The sequence below is a fragment of the Heterodontus francisci genome, chromosome 14 (genome assembly GCF_036365525.1).
Source record: "Heterodontus francisci isolate sHetFra1 chromosome 14, sHetFra1.hap1, whole genome shotgun sequence".
Taxonomy (NCBI): domain Eukaryota; kingdom Metazoa; phylum Chordata; class Chondrichthyes; order Heterodontiformes; family Heterodontidae; genus Heterodontus; species Heterodontus francisci.
The window spans coordinates 71,418,066-71,433,953 of record NC_090384.1 but is presented as its reverse complement, the minus strand read 5'-3'; positions in this window follow the sequence as shown (position 1 = coordinate 71,433,953).

The window sequence follows — 15,888 nt, the reverse complement described above, 5'->3', positions numbered from 1 at the left end:
ACTATGACCCCTGGTTCTGGACTCCCCCACCATCGGGAACATCCTTCCTGCATCTACCCTGTCAAGTCCTGTTCGAATTTTACAGGTCTCTATGAGATCCCCCCTCACTCTTCTGAACTCCAGCGAATATAATCCTAACCGACTCAATCTCTCCTCATACGTCAGTCCCGCCATCCCAGGAATCAGTCTGGTAAACCTTCGCTGCACTCCCTCTATAGCAAGAACATCCTTCCTCAGATAAGGAGACCAAAACTGCACACAGTATTCCAGGTGTGGCCTCACCAAGGCCCTGTATAATTGCAGCAAGACATCCCTGCTTCTGTACTCGAATCCCCTCGCTATGAAGGCCAACATACCATTTGCCTTTTTTACCGCCTGTTGCACCTGCATGCTTACCTTCAGCGACTGGTGTACGAGAACACCCAAGTCTCGCTGCATATTCCCCTCTCTCAGTTTATAGCCGTTCAGATAATAATCTGCCTTCCTGTTTTTGCTACCAAAGTGGATAACCTCACATTTATCCACATTATACTGCATCTGCCATGCATTAGCCCACTCACTCAACTTGTCCAAATCACCCTGAAGCCTCTCTGCATCCTCCTCACAACTCACCCTCTCACCCAATTTTATGTCATCTGCAAATTTGGAGATATTACATTTAGTTTCCTCATCTAAATCATTAATGTATATTGTGAATAGCTGGGGTCCTAGCACCAATCCCTGCGGTACCCCACTAGTCACTGCCTGCCATTCGGAAAAAGACCCATTTATCCCTACTCTTTGATTCCTGTCCGCCAACCAATTTTCTATCCATTGCAATACACTACCCCCAGTCCCCTGCACTTTAATGTTACATGCTAATTTCTTACGTGGGACTTTGTTGAAAGCCTTCTGAAAGTTCAAATAAACCACATCCACTGGCTCCCCCTCATCAACTCTACTAGTTACATCCTCGAAGAATTCTAGTAGATTTGTCAAGCATGATTTCCCTTTCGTAAATCCATGCTGACTGTCCGATTCTACCACTGTTCTCCAAGTGCTCTGCTATAAAATCTTTGATAATGGACTCTAGAATTTTCCCTACTACCGACCTCAGGCTGACTGGTCTATAATTCCCTGCTTTCTCTCTACCTCCATTTTAAATAGTGGGCTTACATTAGCTACCCTCCAATCTGTAGGAACTGTTCCAGAGTCTATAGAATCTTGGAAGATGGCCACCAATGCATCCACTATTTCTAGGGCTACTTCCTTAAGTACTCTGGGATGCATACCATCAGGCCCTGGGGATTTATCGGCCTTCAATCCCATCAATTTCCCCAACACCATTTTTCTATTAATACTGATTTCTTTCAGTTCCTCTCTCTCACTAAGCCCTGTGTTCCCCAACATTTCTGGTGTGATATTTGTGTCCTCCTTTGTGAAGACAGAACCAAAGTATGCATTTAGTTGGTCAGCCATTTCTTTGTTCTCCATAATAAATTCCCCTGTTTCTGACTGTAAGGGACCTACATTTGTCTTCACCAATCTTTTTCTCTTCACATACCGAGAGAAACTTTTACAGTCAGTTTTTATGTTCCCTGCAAGCTTGCTCTAGTACTCTATTTTCCCCTTCTTAATCAATCCCTGGGTCCTCCTTTGCTGAATTCTAAACTGCTCCCAATCCTCAGGTCTGTTGTTTTTCCTGGCAAATTTATATGCCTCTTCCTTGGATTTAATGTAATCTCTAATTTCACTTGTAAGCCTTGCAATCCTTCCCCTCCACCCCCCACTCACTATCCCAATCCCATCTCCAGGAAAATGGCCTGGGGGCGGGGTGGTGCCAGCAAATGGCACACCAGCCAGTGGCATGAAATTACGCACCCGCCAATCTCTGTTCTCAACCCCACATCAGGGTGAAAATGTAGGCCAATGAGAAGCCTTCAAAGAGTAGATAGTTCGGGTACAGAATAGACACAATCCCATGACGGGAAAGGAAGAGCATCAAAAGCTCGAGCTTTCTGGATGACTAAAGACATCGAGATCAAAATGAAACAGAAAAAGGAAGCTTATGAAAAACATACAGTTCATGGTACAATAAAGAACCAAGCTGAATACAGAAATTACAAAGAAGATCTATAAAAGGAATGAGAGGCAAAAAGAGCGTATGAGAATAATGACTAAAAGGGAACCCAAATGTCTCTTATAGACATATAAATAGTAAAAAGTTGGTCAAAGGAAGGGTGAGACTGATGAAGAACCAAAAAAGATCCTCTTCTGGAGACAGAGACCGTGGATGAGGTTCTAAATGGAGTATATTTTGTACCTGTCTTCAGTAGAGAATAGGATGCTGGCAACATAGCAGTAAAGGAGGAGGCAATAGCAATATTGGATAGGATAAAATTAGATAAAGAGGAGCTACTAAAAAGGTTAGTAGTATACAAAGTAGAAAAGTCACATGGTCCAGATGGGATGCAACATAGGTTTTTGTTTTATTCATTCATTCATTCATTCATGCGATGTGGGGGTCACTGGCAAGGCCAGCATATATTGCCCACCTCTAACTACCATTGCAAAGGTGGTGATGAGCAAGCTTCTTGAACTGCTGTAGTCTGTGTATTGAAGATACTCCCACAGTGTTGTTCAGTAGAGCGTTCCAGGATTTTGACCCAGTGACAATGAAGGAACCACAATATATTTCCAAGTCAGGATGGTAAGTGACTCGGAGGGGAACCAGCAGATGGTGTTGTTCCTATAGACCTGTTGCCCTTTTCCTTCTAGCTGGTAAAGATCACTGGTTTGGGAGGTTATTTCGAGAAAACTTTAGCGTGTTGATGTAGTGTACCGTGTGGATGGTACACACTGCAGCCACTGTGCAGCTGTGCTGGAGGGAGTGAATGCTTAATGTGGCAGATGGGATGCCAATCAAGCTGGCTGCTTTGTCCTGGATGGTGTTGAGTTTTGTGGGTGTTGCTGAAGCTGCACTGTTTCAGGCAAGTGGAAAGTATTCCTTCACACTCCTGACTTGTGCCTTGTAAATCTGGGAAGACTTTAAGGAATCAGAAGGTGAGTCACTCTTGTAGCCACAGTATTTATGTAGTTGACCAAGTTAAGTACTGGTCAATGGTGGCCACCCCCCACCCACCCCCAACATCACCCCCCAAGAATGTTAATGTGGGGGTTTCGACAATGGTAATGCCATTAAATGTCAAGGGGAGGTGGTTAAACTCACTGTTGTTGAAGGTGATAATTGCCTGGCACTTGTGTGGTGCAAATATTACTTTCCACTTATCAGCCTAAGCCTGGATATTGTCCAAGTCTTGCTGCATGTGGGCACAGACTACTTCTTTAACAGAGGAATTGCAAAATGACTGACACTGTGCAATTAACAACAAACATTCCCACTTCTCACTTTATTATAGAGGGAAGGACATTGATGAAACAGCTGAAAATCATTGCACCTAGGAGCTGCCCTGTGGACCTCCTGCAGCAATGTCATGGGACTGAGATGATTGACTTCCAACAGCCACAATGCTTTTCCTTTGTGCTATTGATTTCAATTTTACTATGGCTCCTTGATGATACACTGTGCCTTGATGTTAAGGGTGGTCATTCTTCAGATTACTTCTGGAATTCAGCTCTTTTTTCCATGTTTGGACCAAGGTTCTAATGAGGTTTAGAGCTGAGTGGCCCTGACATATCTAAACTGAGCATCACTGAGCAATTTAATACTGAGCAAATGCCACTTGATAGCATGTCAACTGGCTGAATTATATTTGTCCTGCTTTTTGTGGACAGGACACACCTAGGCAATTTTCCACTTTGTCAGGTAAATGTCAGTGTTGTAGCTGTAGCTTTTGGTTAGAGGCTAGTTCTGGAGCACAACTCTTCACCACTACAGCTGAGATATCGTCAGGGCTCATAACCTTTGCTATATCCAGTGCACTCAGCTACTTCTTGATATCCCATGGAGTGAATCAAATTAGCTGAAGACTGGCAGCTGTGATGGTGGGGACCTCAGGTGGAACTTGAGCTGGATCATCCACTCTGCACTTCAAGCAGAAGACAGTTGCAAACACTTCAGCTTTGTCTTTTGCATGGATTTGCTGGACTTCCCCCATCATTGAGGATGGGGATGTCCATGCAGCCTCTTCCTCCCATTAGTTGTTTAATTGTCCACCACCATTCACGACTGGATGTGGCAGGATTGTCGAGTTTTCACATGACCTGCTGGCTGTGGGATTGCTTAGCTCTGTCTATAGCATGCAGCTTCCACTGTTTACCATGCTGCTTATCCTGTGTTGTAACTTCACCAGGTTGGCATCTCCTTTCTCAGTATGCCATTGAAGGTGAGGGTATCCTCACACCCTGTGGTGGCCACTACCTCAGCATGTAACAATGGATTATCTTTAAGGAAGAAATGCTTCAGGTATAGGCTAGGTATAAGGGAGAAAGGTAGAGGAACCAGAAACAGGACTCTTTGGATGACGATGGAGATAAAGATTATGATGAAACAAAAAAACAGGGTGTATGATGTATGTCAGGTGAATTCTTCAAGTGAGAACCAGACCAAATACAATAAGCTGAGAGGGGAGGTGAAGAGGAAAATAAGACTGGCATAGAGAGAATATGAGAATAGAATGGCAGTCAACATAAAAGGGAATCTAAATATCTTCTACCAGGTTAGAGGCACATGGCAAAGCTAGAATACTTAATGAGTACTTTGTATCAGTGTTTACTATGGACGAGGAATCTGACAAAATATCAGTACAAGAAGAAAGAATAGAGGCAACGGACAGGCTAAAAATTGAGACAGAGGATGTACTGGAAGGGCTGGCTACGCTGAGGGTAGATAAGTCGCTTGGTCCAGATGGCTTGCATCCCAGGTTTCTAAAGAAAGTATGAAGGGCTTGCCATAATTTTTCAATCTTCCCTTGATACAGGGGAGGTACCAGAGGATTGGGCATTGTCAAATGTTTCATCCTTATTCAAGAAAGTGCGTAAGGACAGTCCTAGCAACTACAGGCCAGTTAGTTTATCATGCAATCACAGGAGGGGTAATACCTGCCCCTTTACCTCCTCTCTCCTCACCATTCAAGGCCCCAAACACTCTTTCCAGGTGAAACAGCAATTTATTTGTACTTATTTCAATTTAGTATACTGTATTCGCTGCTTACAATGCAGCATCCTCTACACTGGGGAGACCAAACGCAGACTGGGTGACCACTTTGCGGAACGCCTCCATTCAGTTCGCAGGCATGAGCCCGAGCTTCTGGTTACTTTCCATTTTAATTCACCACCCTGCTCTCACACCCACATTTCTGTCCTTGCCTGCTGCAGTGTTCCAGTGAAGCTCAACGCAAGCTCAAGGAACAGCACCTCATCTTCCAATTAGGCACTCAACAGCCTTCCAAACTCAACATTGGGTTCAACAATTTCAGAGCATGACTTCCAAGTTTTTTTTTATTTTTAATTTATTTTACTTTTCAACCATGTACCTGTCTTAAAATTATTTTTCATGTTTTTGCTTTCAGACAGAGCTGTTCATTATTCTCCCTATAACTCTCTCCAGACTAATGCTTTGTCTTTTATGACAGCTATTAGCACTCTCTTTGTCTTTTATCCCATGACATCTCTGTCATTTAATCTCTCCTGCTCTCTGCCCGATCACAGACCTTTCCTTTTGGTCTTCTTCCCTCCTCTCCCCGCTTGCACTTGCTCAAAGACTGTTACATTTCTAACTTTTGCCAGTTCTGATGAAAGGTCACAGACCTGAAACATTAACTCTCTTTCCATCTCCACAGATGCTGCCAGGCCTGCTGAGTAATTCCAGCACTTTCTGTTTTTATTTCAGATTTTCAGCATCTTCAGTATTTTGCTTTTATTTTAGTTTAACATCAGTTGTGGGTAAGGTTTTAGAAACAATGATCAGGAAAAACAATCAACAGGCACTTGGAGAAGTTTGACTTAATTAAGGATAGCCAGCATAGATTTGTTCAAAGGCAGATCACGTTTTAAGTAATCTAATTGAACTTTTTGATGAAGTAACAGAGAAGGTTGATGAAGGGAATGCAGTGGATGGTGTCTATATAGATTTTAAGAAAATGTTTGTTAACCAGCCTTTTAATGGTACTTTAACAAAATTGAGTCTCATGAAATAGGCAGGACAGTGTCCAATTGGATAAAAACATTGACTTAAGGACAGAAAACAGCGAGTTGGGTAAATAGTTGTTTTTCAGACTGGACAACGGTAGACATGGGTGTTCCCCCAAGGGTCAGTGCTTTTTTGTTATATATAAATAACTTGGAATACAATAGAATTTCAAAACTTGCCGATGATACAAAACTTGGAAGAGTGACAAACAGTGAGGATGATACAAACTGCCTGCAACAGGACATAGTTAGGCTAGCAGAATGGGCAGACAAGTGGCAAATGGAATTTAATACAGACAAGTGTGAGGTGTTGCATTTTGAAATAATGGATAGGGTGAGGCAACATATTCTTAATGGTACAGTTCTAAAGAGTGTGCAGAAACAAAGGGATCTGAAGGTGAGGGGCATCGATCTTTGAAGATGGCAGGACATATTGAAAGAGTGGTCAGCAAAGCATATGGGATCTTGGGCTTCATAAATAGCAGCATGGAGTACAAAAGCAGGGAAGTTATGCTGAACATTTATAAAGGTCTGGTTAGGCCCCAACTAGAGTATTGTATCCAGTTCTGGTCACCACACTTCAGGAAGAATGTGAAGTCCCTTGAAAAGGTGCAGAAGAGATTTACCAGAATGGTTCCAGGGATAGGGAATTTTAGTTACAAGGTTAGGTTGGAAAAGCTGGGGTTGTGTTCCCTGGAGCAAAGGAGATCGAGGGAAGATTTGATGGAGGTGTTCAAGATTATGACAGCTTAGATAAGTTAGACAAGGAAAAACTGTTCCCATTAACTGATGGTACTAGGACTAGGAGACACAGATTGAAGTTTTTGGGCAAGAGATGCGGGGGAATGTGAGGAAGAACTTTTTTTTTTACACAGCAAGTGATGATGACCTGGAACTTGCTGCCCACGAGGGTGGTGGAAGTGGAGACAATCAACGATTTCAAAAGGAAATTGGATCAGCACTTGAAGGAAATAAACTTGCAATGCTAAGGCAATTGAGCAGGGTAGTGAGACTGACTTGATTGCTCCGCAGAGAGAGGTCATGGGCTCGATGGACTGAATGGCCACCTTCTCTGCTGTAAATGACTCTTTGCCTTTATGACATAAAAGGGGATCCAAAAGTCTTCTATCTGCATATAAATAGTGAAAGGGTTGGAAAAGGAAGGGTGGGCCAATTAGGGACCAAAAAGGGGATCTAAGCATGGAGGGAGAGGGCATGGCTGAGGCATTAAATGAATACTTTACATCATCGTAACCAAGGCAACATGCTGCCAAAATCATCGTGAAAGAGGAGGTAGTTGAGACACTGGATGGGCTAAAAAATTGATAAGGAGGACGTATTTCAATGGCTGGCTGCATTTAAAGTAGATAAGTCACCAGGACCAAACGGGATGCATCAGAGGATACTGAGGAAAATATGGGAGGAAGTTGCAAAGGCACTGGCCATAATCTTTCAATCCTCCTTAGATACAAAGGATGGTGCTCAAGGACTGGAGAATTGCAAATGCTACACTCTCTTTCAAAAAAAGAGTATAAGGATAAATCCAGCAACTACAGGCCAGTCAGTTCAACCTTGGTGGTGGGAAAGCTTTTAGAAATTATAATCCAGGACAAAATTAACAGTCACTAGAGACTGTGGATTAAGGAAAGCCAGCATTGATTTGTTAAGGCAAATTATATTTAACCAACTTGACTGAGCTTTTTCATGAGGCAATAGAGAAGGTTGATGAGTGCACTGTGGTTGATGTGGGGTACATGGACTTCCAAAAGGCATTTGATAAAGTGCCACATAATAGGCTTGCCAGCAAAGCTGAACCCCATGTAGTAAAAGGGACAGTGGTAACATGGATACGAGGTTGGCTGAGTGACAGGAAACAGAGAGTAGTGGTGAACAGTTTTTTTTTGGACTGGAGGAAGGTACACAGTGGGTTCCTCAGGGGTTGTTACTAGGACCACAGCTTTTCTTGATATATATTAATGACCTAGACTTGGGTGTATAGGGCACATTTTAAAAATTTGCAGATGACACAAAACTAGGAAGTATTGTGAACTATGAGGAGGATAGTGATTGACTTCAAGAGGGCATATAAAGGCCGGAGGAATGCGCTGACAGGTGGCAAATGAAATTTAGTGCAGAGAAGTGTGGAGTGATACCTTTTGGTGGGAAGGATGAGGAGAGGCATTATAAAACAAAGGGTTCAATTATGAAGGGGTTGCAAGAAGAGAGAGACCCGGGGGGATATATGTGCACAAATCGTTGAAGGTGGCAAGGCAGGTTGAGAAAGTCATTGAAAATATATGGGATCCTGGGTTTTATAAATAGAGGCATAGCTTAAAAAAGCAAGGAAGTTATTATGAACCTTTATAAAACACTGGTTCAGCCTCAACTGGAGTAGTGTACAATTCTGGGCACCACACTTTAGGAAGGATGTGAAGGCTTTAGAGAGGACACAGAAATGATTTACGAGATTTAAGAGAGGGATTTCAGTTATGTGGATAGTTTGGAGAAGCCGGAGTTGTTCTCCTTAGAAAAGAGAAGGTTGAAAGGAGATTTGATGGAGGTGTTTTAAATCATGAAGGTCGAGATAGAGTAGATAGAGAGAAGCTGTTCCCATTGGTGGAAGGATCAAGAACCAAAGGACATCAATAGAAGGTGAATGGTGACATGAGGAAAAACATTTTTACAGAAAGAGTGGTTAGGATTTGGAATGCACTGCCTTAGAGCGTGTAGGAAGCAGATTTAATCATGGCTTTCAGAAGGGAAATAATTTGCAGGGCTACAAGGAAAGAGCAGGGGAGTGGGACTAACTGTGTTGCTCTTGCAGAGAGCTGTCACAGACTCAATGGGCTGAATGGTCTCCTTCTGTGCAGTAACCATTCTATGAACAGCCAGAAGAAATAATCCAGCATCTAACCTTTATGTAGTTGATGATCCCTTTAAATAATGTTGGTTGGGGGCTTTCATGCCATTAGCTGTTGGAAGTTAAGAGAAAGCCGAGCTAGAGCAATGCCGGCGACAAATCAGCATTGCACACTGATTAAAGTCATGATCTGCCTACTTTGCATACTGGTGAATGTTAGGTGTGCACATGCTAATCCCTTTACCAATATGGCACCCAGTGCACTTAGCATCAGAAGTGTGTATGTGCATCACAGACATCATTTATCAATCTTAAGGGGCCTTGTATTATCCATGAGACAGGTGTTAGAGTCCAATTTCACCATCATTAATTCTACCTATTTGTGAACAGATTTTAAATATGCTACATTGTAACCTTATTGTATTTTGGGATGGTAAGGTTGTGATTTCTCTAGATAAATTTTAAGTGAAGGGCATTTGACTTGTAAGCAAGCTTAGAATTTAGTTCAGAGCCTCATGAAGCTATGATGGGTTAATAAACCCATCATCTCGCTACATAATACAAGATTGCCACCATGTGGTGTAACCTAAAAAAAAAATCAGTATTTCTGAGCCTGGGATTGATGCAAAAAGCAAGTGATGATTACCCCAGAATTAACTGAGCTACACTGCAGCATGTGGCATTATCAGGTTTTATTTTCAATGCAAAAATATCATGTTAATGATACTATGCATTTTTGCAATCTTTACTCTGTTACATCTAATCCATTACAGAGACAAATTGAGTGGTAGATTGAAATCATTGGGGCTGTAATTGTTTGATGCAATTCTGCCAGTAGTGAAGCCAGAGAAGTGTAGATTAGATGATACACCAATGAAGGAATTAGTTTTTCAGGAAGGGAAGGAAGGCTTTTGTTTCTAAGGGTTTTTTAATGGGATGTCTGCACTATAATTTGATATTAGGATGTGTAACTCTGACATTCCTAAGCAGTTATATGAGTGATGTTTGTGCCTGGCTATCACTCAAATCCCTCACACTTTTTGTTAGACAACCATTTGCTTTTCATATTATCATTGTGACAAAGTACATGCCATAAACATAGACCACATTGGCAAGTGCCAGCACTATGGCATGGCTGTTTGAGTTTGTTGAGACCTAAATCTCAAAACTGAGACCACACAACACACAGGATACTTTAGAATAAATATCTGTTGCCATGAGGTCACCAAAGATCAGATGTATATTTCTTCCCCAGTCTTACTCAATCACTGGTGGAGGTTAAACCCAACTCTACACATCACCACCACTTCTCGCGACTATTCCACTGTCTCTCTTATCAGACAGCTAGTCTGACATCCAGTACTGGATGAGCAAATATTTCCTCCAACTAACGCCACCACAAATTATTGTTCCCTAGCCACCGACTCCATCCCTCTCCCTGGCAGCAATCCAAAGCAGAATTAGATTGTTCATAATCTTGTTGTCCTAGCTGATACTGAGACGAGCTACCAACCACATATTCGCACCATCACTCAGATCGCCTATTTCCAGCACTGTAACATTGTCAGATTCTGCCCCTGTCTCAGCTCATCTGCTGCTGAAATCCTTATCCATGCCTTTGTTACCTCTAAACTTGACTATTCCAATGCTCTCCTGGCCAGCCTCCCTTCTTCCAGCCTCCATAAACATAAGCTCATCCAAAATTCTGCTACCCATGTCTTGACTCGCACCAAGTCCCATTCACACATCACCCCTGTGCTTGCTGACCAATATTGGCCCCCATTTAAGCAACACATCGATTTTAAAATTCTCAACCTTGTTTTCAAATCCCTCTATGGCCTCACCCCTCCCTATCTCTTTAATTTCCTCCAGTCCCACAACGCTTCGAGATATCTAATTCTGGAATCTTGAGCATCCCTAATTTTAATCCTTCCACCATTGGTGGCTGTGCATTCAGTTGCCTAGACTCTAAAATCTGGAATTACCTCCCTACACACCTCTACCTCACTTTCCTCCTTTAAGACACTCCTTAAAAACAACCTCTTTGACCAATCTTTTGGTCATCTGCCCTAATATCTCCTTATATGATTTGGTCTCGTATTTTGTTATATCATGCTCCTGTGAAGCGCCTTGGGATGTTTTATTACATTAAAGGTGTTATAGAAATATAAGTTGTTGTTGTAAATCTCAAGACTCTAAACAATCCATGAAAGCAAAATTAACAGTGGCAAGCTTTGGAAGAATTGTATTATTCAAACTAAGAGGGAGATTCTGAGTAAAAGTGCAGAATTTAAACATATTTAAGTATAACATGTTGCTAAATGTGTCACAGAAGGAAAATTTAATCTAAGTTTTATATATTTCTTAGCCTCTGCTATAACAACTCGCCCTAAAGAGAGAGACAGTAAAATGTAATAAACAGCTGCACTATGTGCAGGGAATTTGTTTTTGTAGAAATATGGCATGTAAGGGAAACAAAATTATTTATTTACTGGCATTTGGTAAGGAAAATAATATTTTCCAGGAATAATCATAAAATATTTACTTTACTATTTCTGGGGAGTCCTCTTACACAGTCAGGGTATGCAACTTTCCCCATCTTCCACTCTGACAACCAATGTTGTCCTCTCAGAACAGCATAACTTGTCAATCAGCATGAGCAATAGCATGGCAAATCTGCTGGTATATATAATGTTTTGAGTTGTATATGCCACAATCTAGGTGTCATATATGTAGGTTTCTGTATCATACTCAAAAATACAAGTATGAAAAATAGAAAGTCAGTCATTTACTGATAATGCCTTCTGATCCCAGCTGGGGATTTACAATGAAATAATGACTACTTCTTGTGGAATGACCTTAAGAGTGAACCACCTTAAGATGCTGTAAGTTAAGGTCACCGGAGGAAGTGATGTCACCCTACATATGATCAGGGAGTTGTGGGTGTAGCCCGAAAGAGTGAGATGTGTTTAGATGTGGCTCGTTTGGATATTACTTGCAGTCCTGTGAGTCTTATGCTAGTTCACTTATCAAAGGAACAAGTAATATTACATTATGGCAACATTTGGGAACTATTTTTTCTGAAGACCACGAAATAATACATTGTGGCAACGTTTGATTATTTCTGAAGAACATGCTAAAGGAGAACAAGGAAGAGCAGGTTGCTTACCTAGAGTGGCTGAAGATCCTGAAGAGCAGCTGGCAGGAGACCCCACAACAGTGTAGTGACCTAGGACCACAGACAGGACCCTGGGAGATGTTGAAACTCTTGAGCACAGCAGGCAATTTGCCAGGGGATCAGAGCTTTCAACTAATCTGGCAGTGGATCGAAAATTTTGAAAAGCAGTAGCTGATGCCATTACTGTTTTAGTTTTCCCAGTTTTATTTTTGCTTTATGGGCAGGGCCTAAGCCAAAAAGAAAGGGAAGAACGAACAGCACCACTGGAAGTCCACAGCACAGTGAGAAAGCCTGGATGTGGCAGATGCCAGTACTGCAAGTTGCAGCTGGCTGTAGAAAAAAAACTCTCTCAATGTAAAGACACGAGCTCACAGTTAGAAAAAAAAGAGCCAACCTGTGTAAACAATGCTGTCTCACAGTTAAAATAAACAAGCTGTGTAAAGAGAAAGCAGCTGTGATGTCTCACTCTTAAAGGGGCAGGCCTGCAGAAAACTAATCTGTCGATGCAAAAACAAAGTGTGCCTGTGCAAATAAAAGCCTGTAAAAAGAAAGAAAAAAATCATATTTATAAATAAAGCAGGATCATCAAGACAATGGCTTTCAGATATCCAATTATAGATTGGAAGGCGTTTGACACAGAGTCTGAACTTAAACTGTTTTGACAGCGAATGGAATTGTGTTTCCTGGATCAAGATGTATGCGAACCAGAGAAACAAGCTATCAAGATTAAGATGGTACTGGGAAACGAGGGCCTGCAACAGATCAATACATCAAGATTGTTAGCTGAGGATCAGAAGGATCCTAGCAAGCTATGGACGTTCTTGGAGCAGCATCTCAAGGTGAAGGTAAATTTCTAAGTACATAGACTTTAGCTTATGACCTACCAGCAATGGCAAGATGAGTCAATTGACCAGTTTGTTACAAGGTGCCAAGACAAAAATGTGATTTTGCAGATGTCAAATTGTCGGAATGAGTTATAGAGCTAGTAATTGCATCTACCCCACTCTAGGCCTTTCAAAGAGGCCTGCTAGAAAAGGACACACCACAAGTGTCATACTTAATGATGGAAGGAAATTTAAAGCCATCGTGGCTAGGTGCCAAAAGTTACATGTGTTTGGGGCAGCTCCGACGATTGGCATGGTAATCAAGGCTCAGAAGTCTGCTAAATCAAATGGCAAATGTGGTCTGACTCACCCAATTGACACTTGTCCAGCATACCAGGACCAGTGCAAAGCTTGTGGCGTGTGAGGACATTGGGCAAGGCAGTGCAGTAGTCCGAGCTCAGATACTGTACACAGGAATGGTGGCAGATCACATGCAGAATGTCTTCAAGGCAGGATGGCATGTAACAGGCCCCCCTCCATGTGCTTAAGCTTCCAGTTTCTCTGCAGTAAGGAGACAAGCAAGTAGACGCTGATGAGAGAAGACCCGAGTGGAGTCCTTCCTTCCCCTGCTCTCTCCACCCCATGTGCTAGCTTCGAACCGTTTGCTGACCATGACCACCCAGGGACACCGCTGCTGCAGGCGGAGACTCCTTGAAGGAAATCAACCCTGCACTGTTGTATCCAGGAGAACAGCCAAATCAGCCATTTACATCTTCAAACTGGAAGCATCGGGACCACCAAGGGAAAGTCGTACAACCACCGAATTCAGCCTGAAGCCAGCCGAGTCACCAAGCTCCGCAGATTGTATACCCCTTTTATTTCCCTGGACTCTAATCAGATCAATCCATCCTTCCCCACTCTGTACCCTATTTGTCTATGTGTGTGTGTGTGAACTTCGAGTGTGTGTGAAGTTGGTGTATTTTATTGTTTTACTTAGATCACTTTAAGTAAAACAAAGCTAACTCTTGCTTTGCTAAACCTGTCTGATTTGGTTCTTTTGATGACAGGAGTAAACGGTTAACCATTCATTGAATTGGCAAGTATATCCTTTTCAAAAAAGGGGCAAATCTGTTGCAGTCAAACAAGGAACGGGAAAAAAAGGGAACCATTTGACCTTTCCTCACTTCATCTTAACAACATGGATGAGGGTTTCAGCAGCAGATAAGCTGAGGCAAGGGCAGAGTTGGGCACTGTCACGGACAAGGAAGTAGGTGGTCTTATTGATGGTGAGAATGTGTCTTAGGGAGCTTATCTCAGGGTTAGATAATAACATCAAGGTTGAAAACAGTCTGGTTGAGCCTCAAACAGTTGCCAGGAAGAGGGATGGAACCAATGGCAAGGGAACAGAATTTGTGAGGATGACTTGAGACAGTAGTTTCTCTGTTCCTAATTTAATTGGAAGAAATTTCTGCTCATCTGCTACTGGACATCGAACAAGGAGTCAGACAATTTAGAGACAGAGGAAGGGTGAAGTGAGGTGGAAGAGAGGTAGAACTGGGTATCATCAGCTTACATGTAGAAACTGACGCCATGATTTTGGATGATGACATTGAGAGGCAGCATGAAGATGACAAAAAAGGGTCAAGGATAGATCCTTGAGGGTCACCAGAAATAATGGTGCAGGATTGAGAAGAGAAGCAATGCTGCCATACATTCCAGTCAGGAGCTTACAGCTTGCATTTCTACAGTGTTCCATGCGGACAGGAAGATATCTCAAAGCACTTTGTATTAAGCAGCAGAAATGGACAGAACATAAAAGGGTTAAACAGAGTTAGGTTGACATGATAAAATGCACAAAGAAACAAAAAGGTGTGTCCATTACTGGTGTGAATGACAGAATCATGAATAACTACCCCCAAGAACCAAAAAAAGGGAGAAAGCAAGAGAGAAAAAACAAAGCCAGCTGAGAAAAAGGAAATATGGGGGCAGAGGTTACAATCTGAAATTGTTGAACTCAACGTTGCATCTGGAAGGCTGTAAAGTACACAGCCTAGATTTTTACCTTAGGCGGACGGGAATTCGCCTCCATCACGTATTTTACGGGTCTCCAGGCTTTAATTGTCCTGAGGTGGGACTTTCACCCGCTTGAGGGAGGAAGCCCCGCCTCAGTGAGCAGCCGGCCAATCAGCGGGCCGGCAGCTCTTAGTTCCAGCAGCGCCACCGGGAGCGGTGGCTACTGCTGGGACTGCAGCCCAGCCAAAAACATGGAGCCAGGAGCGAAGATAAGTTGGGCATGCCTCATCAGGAGGATTGGTCGTGCCCTGGTGAACTAGGGTGGTCGTTTGAGGGGAGGGGGCCGTCTTGGGTCCCAGGGGTGGGTTGGGAGGCGGGGGCGGACCTCAATCGGGCGCCCTGTGCCGGACTGACATGACACCACCCCCCCACCCCCAATGCACAGAAAGGCCGGTAGCTGTCGCTGGGTGGCCTTTCACGTCCCCAGCACACCCGCTTGCCATGGGTAAAATACCTGTGGAGGTGGGCGAGGGCTCTTAAGTGGCCACTTAAGGGCCTTGATTGGCCTTGGGCGGGAAGGCCGTTCCCCCCACCCCCGACCGCCATAAAGTTGGCAGGAGCAGGGTGGGAAGGCCTCCTGGAGCCACTCACTCAATTTTACGCCACCACCATCCGACCCGCTAGGGTGGTGTAAAATTCAGCCCCACATCTCTTGTTTCTTTACTTGTACCATTACCACTTCCATTGGCCTTGTACCATGAACACCCTTTGGCCATTTGATTTCTCCTGCCTTCCACCCGATCACAGACCATCCCTTTTGTTCTCTTGCTCACCCTCCCCCTTTTCACTTGCTTTAACTTTGCCCAGTTCTGATGAAAGAGCAT